Genomic DNA, 8,114 nt, shown 5'->3' with positions numbered 1-8,114 from the left:
CTGTGTTTTTTAAATGAGAAAGACTTTGTGTCCTAGGAGACATTTGGTAAAGCCTGGAAGTACTTTTGGTTGTCACAATTGAGGGTGCTACTATCATCTAGTGAGGAGAAACCAGGAATGTTGCTTAATATCCTAAAATGCACATGGCAGCTCTTCTCCCCCCAACAATGAAGAATTATACAGCCACAAAATCAATTATTCTGAAGTTGAGAAACCTTGATTTTAAAATTGCAATTGGCTGCCTTCACTCCCCTTATCAAGAATATTTTACTGACTACGTTTTTTCTTTCTGATTTCAAAAATGTGGACTGCTTCACAAATTTGCTTGTCATCCTTGCGCAGGGGCCATGCTAATCTTCGGTATATCATTCCAATTTTAGGATATCTGCTGTCGAAGTGAGCACCTGACTGCTTTTTAATTATCATTCAAAGTGTATCTGAGGGAGTCTGATTTCTCTGATTCTTAATGACAAAAATGCAAATGACATTTTCATAATCTATACTTTAAGTAGTCCCTCAGTAAACTTCCTCTCTTTAGATTCTGTTGGATAGAAGTTAGTTTTAAAATAATCTATTTCACCATAACAATGTGCTTTCACTTTAGGAGAGACATATATATCTTAAACTCATAAGGGCAGATCACTAAATAAACTAACAATTAGTCTTATGTTGAAGCAAAATATTTCTTGAAAAGTTAATAGTATCCACCTAACATTACTTTTAAGGCTTAAAGTTTTGCATTCTTTATTTTCTTAAAACTATATAAAATAGTTACCTAGTGTGTATTTTACTCACTTAAATGAATGAAAAGAATAAAATCCTTGTTACTATTATTCTATCTTCCTATAGGTGTTTATTAACACTTTAAGTTAATTCCGTTTGCACTTAGACTAATAATCATCATCATCTCTATCTTCTGCTCCTATGACTTTCTAACTAATAACCTGTTTAATATTTTTGTGGGTATGCACAAATCAGATGTATAGGTTCATCAGACTGTTAGATTTAAGTTACATATTTCAAGCCCTATTTTAAACCAGACTTAAAGTCCTCATATTCTTCACAAGATCTTTTATATCTTATAATAAAAAAGATAATATTATTGCAACTTAAAGAATTTCAAGACCCAGCTCTACCCACCACCAGTCCCTCCCAGCAGAAACCTGCACAAGCCTCTTAGATAGGCTCATCCACCAGAGGACAGACAGCAGAAGCAAGAAGAACTACAATCCTGCAGCCTGCGGAACAAAAACCACATTCACAAAAAGATAGACAAGATGAAAAGGCAGAGGGCTGTGTACCAGATGAAGGAACAAGATAAAAGCCCAGAAAAACAACTAAATGAAGTGGAGATAAGCAACCTTCCAGAAAAAGAATTCAGAATAATGATAGTGAAGATGATCCAGGACCTCGGAATAAGAATGGAGGCAAAGATGGAGAAGAAGCAAGAAATGTTTAACAAAGACCAAGAAGAATTAAAGAACAAACAAACAGAGATGAGCAATATAATAATTGAAATGAAAACTACACTAGAAGAAATCAGTAGCAGAATAACTGAGGCAGAAGAATGGATAAGTGACCTGGAAGACACAACGGTGGAATTCACTGCTGCTGAACAGAATAAAGAAAAAAGAATGAAAAGAAATGAAGACAGCATAAGAGACCTCTGGGACAACATTAAATGCAACAACATTCGCATTATAGGGGTCCCAGAAGGAAAAGAGAGAGAGAGAGGACCCAAGAAAATATTTGAAGAGATTATAGTGGAAAACTTCCCTAACATAGGAAAGGAAATAGCCACCCAAGTCCAGGAAGCATGGAGGGTCCCATACAGGATAAACCCAAGGCGAAACACGCAGAGAAACATAGTAATAAAATTGGTAAAAGTTAAAGACAAAGAAAAATTATTGAAAGCAGCAAGGGAAAAATGAAAAATAACATACAAGGGAGCTCCCATAAGGTTAACAGCTGATTTCTCAGCAGAAACTCTACAAGCCAGAAGGGAGTGGCATGATATACTTAAAGTGATGAAAGGGAAAAATCTACAACCAAGATTACTCTACCCAGCAAGGATCTCATTCAGATTCGATGGAGAAATCAAAAGCTTTACAGATGAGCAAAAACTAAGAGAATTCAGCACCACCAAACCAGCTCTACAACAAATGCTAAGGGAACTTCTCTAAGTGGGAAACACAAGAGAAGAAAAGGACCTACAAAAACAAACCCAAAACAATTAAGAAAATGATCATAGGAACATACATATTGATAATTACCTTAAACATGAATGGATTAAATGCTCGAACCAAGACACAGGTTTGCTAAATGGATACAAAAACAAGACCCATATATATGCTGTCCACAAGAGACCCACTTCAGACCTAGGGACACATACAGACTGAAAGTGAGGGGAGGGAAAAAGATATTCCATGCAAATGTAAATAAAAATAAAGCTGGAGTAGCAATTCTCATAGCAGAAAAAATAGACTTTAAAATAAAGAATGTTACAAGAGACAAGGAATCAAGGGATCAATCCAGGAAGAAGATATAACAATTATAAATATATATGCACCCAACATAGGAGTACCTCAATACATAAGGAAACTGCTAACAGCTGTAAAAGAGGAAATCGACAGTAACACAATACTAGTGGGGGACTTTAACACCTCACTTACAGCAATGGACAGATCATACAAAATGAAAATAAATAAGGAAACAGAAGCTTTAAATGACACAACAGACCAGATAGATTTAATTGACCTTTATAGGACATTCCATCCAAAAACAGCAGATTACACTTTCTTCTCAAGTGAGCATGGAACATTCTACAAGATAGATCACATCTTGGGTCACAAATCAAGCCTCAGTAAATTTAAGAAAATTGAAATCATATCAAGTATCTTTTCTGACCACAACGTTATGAGATTAGAAATGAATTACAGGGGAAAAAACGTTAAAAACGCAAACACATGGAGGCTAAACACTACGTTACTAAATGACCAAGAGATCACTGAAGAAATCAAAGAGGAAATCAAAAAATACCTAGAGACAAATGACAATGAAAACACGACAATCCACAACCTATGGGATGCAGCAAAAGCAGTTCTAAGAGGGAAGTTTATAGCTATACAAGCCTACCTCAAGAAACAAGAAAAATCTCAAATAAACAATCTAACCTTACACCTAAAGGAACTAGAGAAAGAAGGACAAACAAAACCCAAAGTTAGCAGAAGGAAAGAAATCATAAAGATCAGAGCAGAAATAAATGATTAGAAACAAAGAAAACAATAGCAAAGATCAATAAAACTAAAAGGTGGTTCTTTAAGAAGATAAACAAAATTGATAAATCATTAGTCAGACTCATCAAGAAAAAGAGGGAGAGGACTCAAATCAATAAAATTAGAAATGAAAAAGGAGAAGTTACAACGGACACCACAGAAATACAAAGCATCCTAAGAGACTACTACAAGCAACTCTATGCTAATAAAATGGACAACCTGGAAGAAATGGACAAATTCTTAGAAAGGTATAGCCTTCCAAGACTGAATGAGGAAGAAATAGAAAATATGAACAGACCAATCACGAGTAATGAAATTGAAACTGTGATTTAAAATCTTCCAACAAACAAAACTCCAGGACCAGATGGCTTCACAGGTGAATTCTATCAAACATTTAGAGATGCGCTAAAGACCCATCCTTCTCAAACTCTTCCAAAAATTGGCAGAGGAAGGAACACTCCCAAACTCATTCTATGAGGCAACCATCACTCTGATACCAAAACCAGACAAAGATACTACAAAAACAGAAAATTACACACCAATATCATTGATAAATATAGATGCAAAAATCCTCAACAAAATACTAGCAAACAGAATCCAACAACACATTAAAAGGATCATACACCATGATCAAGTGGGATTTATCCCAGGGATGCCAGGATTCTTCAATATACGCAAATCAATCAATGTGATACACCATATCAACAAACTGAAGAAGAAAAACCATATGATCATCTCAATAGATGCAGTAAAAGCTTTTGACAAAATTCAACACCCATTTATGATAAAAACTCTACAGAAAGTGGGCATGGAGGGAACCTACCTCAACATAATAAAGGCCATTTACTACAAACCCACAACAAACATCATTCTCAATGGTGAAAAACTGAAAGCATTTCCCCTAAGATCAGGAACAAGACAAGGATGTCCACTCTCATTGCTATTATTCAACATAGTTTTGGAAATTCTAGCCTCAGCAATCAGAGAAGAAAAAGAAATAAAAGGAATACAAATTGGAAAAGAAGAAGTAAAACTGTCACTGTTTGCAGATGACATGATACTATACATAGAGAATCCTAAAGATGCCACCAGAAAACTACTAGAGTTAATCAATGAATTTGGTAACGTTGTAGGATACAAAATTAATGCACAGAAATCTCTTGCATTCCTATACATTAATGATGAAAAATCTGAAAGAGAAATTAAGGAAACACTCCCATTTACCATTGCAACAAAAAGAATAAAATACCTAGGAATAAACCTACCTAGGGAGACAAAAGACCTGTATGCAGAAAACTATAAGACACTGATGAAAGAAATTAAAGATGATACCAACAGATGGAGAGATATACCATGTTCTTGGATTGGAAGAATCAATATTGTGAAAATGACTATACTACCCAAAGCAATCTACAGATTCAATGCAAACCCTATTAAATTACCAATGGCATTTTTTACACAACTAGAACAAAAAATCTTAAAATTTGTATGGAAACACAAAAGACCCCGAATAGCCAAAGCAGTCTTGAGGGAAAAAAACGCAGTGGGAGGAATCAGATTCCCTGACTTCAGACTATCCTACAAAGCTACAGTAATCAAGACAATATGGTACTGGCACAAAAACAGAAACATAGATCAATGGAACAAGATAGAAAGCTCAGAGATAAACCCACGCACCTATGGTCAACTAATCTATGACAAAGGAAGCAAGGATATACAATAGAGAAAAGACAGTCTCTTCAATAAGTGGTGCTGGGAAAACTGGACAGCTACATGTAAAAGAATGAAATTAGAACACTCCCTAACACCATATACAAAAATAAACTCAAAATGGATTCGAGACCTAAGTGTAAGACTGGACACTCTAAAACTCTTAGAGGAAAACATAGGAAGAACACTCTTTGACATAAATCACAGCAAGATCTTCTTTGAGCCACCTCCTAGAGTAATGGAAATAAAAACAAAAATAAACAAATGGGACCTAATGAAACTTCAAAGCTTTTGCACAGCAAAGGAAACCATAAACAAGGCGAAAAGACAACCCTCAGAATGGGAGAAAATATTTACAAATGAATCAACAGACAAAGGATTAATCTCCAAAATATATAAACAGCTCATGCAGCTCGATATTAAAAAAACAAACAACCCAATACAAAAATGGGCAGGAGACCTAAATAGACATTTCTCCAAAGAAGACATACAGATGGCCAAGAAGCACATGAAAAGCTGCTCAACATCACTAATTATTAGAGAAATGCAAATCAAAACTACAATGAGGTATCACCTCACACCAGTTAGAATGGGCATCATCAGAAAATCTACAAACAACAAATGCTGGAGAGGGTGTGGAGAAAAGGGAACCCTCTTGCACTGTTGGTGGGAATGTAAATTGATACATCCACTATGGAGAACAGTATGGAGGTTCCTTAAAAAACTAAAAATAGAATTACCGTATGATCCAGCAATCCCACTACTGGGCATATACCCAGAGAAAACCACAATTCCAAAAGACGCATGCACCCCAATGTTCATTGCAGCACTATTTACAATAGCCAGGTCATGGAAGCAACCTAAATGCCCATCAACAGACGAATGGATACAGAAGATGTGGTCCATATATACAGTGGAATATTACTCAGCCATAAAAAGGAACGAAATTGGGTCATTTGTTGAGACGTGGATCAATCTAGAGACTGTCATACAGAGTGAAGTAAGTCAGAAAGAGAAAAACAAATATCTCATATTAACGCATATATGTGGAACCTAGAAAAATGGTACAGATGAACCAGCATTCAGGGCAGAAATTGAGACACAGATGTAGAGAACAAACGTGTGGACACCAAGTGGGGAAATCCGTGGGGGAGTGGGGCTGGTGGTGTGATGAATTGGGCGATTGGTATTGACATGTATACACTGATGTGAATAAAATTGATGACTAATAAGAACCAGCTGTATAAAAAAAAGAAAGAAAGAATTTCAAGATTAACTTCTAGTCAAATCCTCCTTAAAAGATTTATTTCCTCAAACGAAGAAAGACAGAGATTAAATAAAAATATGATGCTCTCTGGGAAAACTTAGTGCTGAAAATGTGTCAATGGATTAATGGTTGCTCCAGAGGAAGGTGTAATTCACATTCCGAGAGGAACAGCTGTTCCATGATAAATATACTCAGAGTTACACTTCAGGTTTTTGATACCAGACAGCACACCTGATTGACATCTAGCAAGAGTTGATCAGATTATGTTTTCAGTTTTCGTTGTTATTAGTTTCTTACTATACCCTAGAATGGAACTAGTTATATTAAACTTAAGAGCCTGATCATTATTCTCTTCACATAGCAGTGGTATTTCGGCTGGTATTAATTTTGTTGTCAAAGATACAGCTGTTGTAGAAAATATTTTGAATTTTTAGTACCATCTGGTGCGCTGAAGGAAGAAGTAATGCTCTGAGCATTGGCATCGATCCAGTTTCTAAGTGGGTAATAGTAGTGCTTTGAAAAAGGGGCTGTCAAAATGAGAGATGAGAGAGTCATTAATCTGAACTGTTTTCATCTTTGTATCGCACTACAAATCCTGCAGTACACCAATTAAAATAAACATATTGTATGTGTGCATGTTAAAAATCCTTCAGAGTAGTTTATCACTTACATGTAACATTGGCATTATTAACAGTTCATGTCCAGAAATTTAAATGTCACAATAAAATAATAAAAACTGAAATGGTAACCATCAGTGAGGAGAAGAAGATGTGTCAGGTTGGCCTACAATTGTTAAGAGAGGCAATAAATTGGTACTCAGAGTTAAACTGGTTTTCCCCTCCATCATTCATTATCATCAGATACTTCTTCAGATGTCCACTGAACTCTCATTTTCCCCCCAAAACAGGTATTGATTTAGTATGAACTAAAAACATGCAATTACTTATGACATAATTTTCTTCAAAGAGTTGGAATCTTTTTTTACAAAGATTGTTTTCAGCACCTGAAAGTTCCACAGAGATCAGAATAAGTATAAATAAGATAGTCAAGTAACTTGCCTAGGACACAAGTCTAAATAGGGGACTAAAACTTCATTGGAGCATAATACATAAAATAAAATGAAGACAATGTGTATACCAGAAGTCCTTATAAGTGGCAGAAGAAACTTTTGATAGGACAGTTTGGGTGTAGGGTGAGGAACATTCTTAAGGCGCTTGCTTAAATAATAGGTTACTATTAATATTAATTTTAAAACAAGTGTATTGGATTTTGCTTACAAAGTGAGATATGATTTGGGGATCCAAGGCTGAATTTTTAGAGAGAACAGCTTGAGTGATAGTGGTTTACTTCTGTTCATTCCCCATGCAAGTTTCATGCTCTTCTCCAAATAAATGGTAAAAACATACCTAGAAAGTGTCTTCTTGAACAAGCACAAAATGATTAGCTTCCCAGGGCACTTACAGGTTTCATAATAACCCTGAGTCAGAGAGATATTCCATAAATTGTAAAGTTATACTGCAAGTTCTTATAGGCTAAAGGGTACACTTTGAGGTTTAAAGTGCTATGGAGTTTCAGAATAGGCAGACTTCTTTATAGTTGGTCAAATGGGCTGAAAGAAGGAAAAAGCATCCTGGAAGAACAAGCATTTTAGCTAAACCTTAAGTAAGAAAGAGGATTTCAGTCATTGATTTTAATGAGATGTCCAGGCAGAAGGAAAATATGAATTTTCAAACAAAAGAAAATTCAGAATGTTTGTGTAGCAGCAGGTAGTCTAATGTTGAGCTATGAAGACCTTGTAGGAGAATAATGGGACATAAGGTTGTAAGGATTGAACGTAAACAGGACATGGAAGAGCTTAAATG

General features: G+C 35.5%; 1 non-coding gene across 1 annotated transcript; it reads right to left on the bottom strand.

The window, feature by feature from the left end:
* Positions 1-297: 297 nt before the first annotated feature.
* LOC114236124 (U6 spliceosomal RNA) lies at positions 298-404 on the bottom strand. Its single transcript, XR_003622149.1, has one exon. It is a non-coding gene; the product is annotated as a U6 spliceosomal RNA (small nuclear RNA).
* Between the last annotated feature and the right edge of the window lie 7,710 nt (positions 405-8,114).

Source organism: Balaenoptera acutorostrata, chromosome 11 (assembly GCF_949987535.1).
Source record: "Balaenoptera acutorostrata chromosome 11, mBalAcu1.1, whole genome shotgun sequence".
Classification (NCBI taxonomy): Eukaryota; Metazoa; Chordata; class Mammalia; order Artiodactyla; family Balaenopteridae; genus Balaenoptera; species Balaenoptera acutorostrata.
Note: the sequence above shows the minus strand (reverse complement) of the source record. Positions and strands in the feature narration are given on the sequence as shown.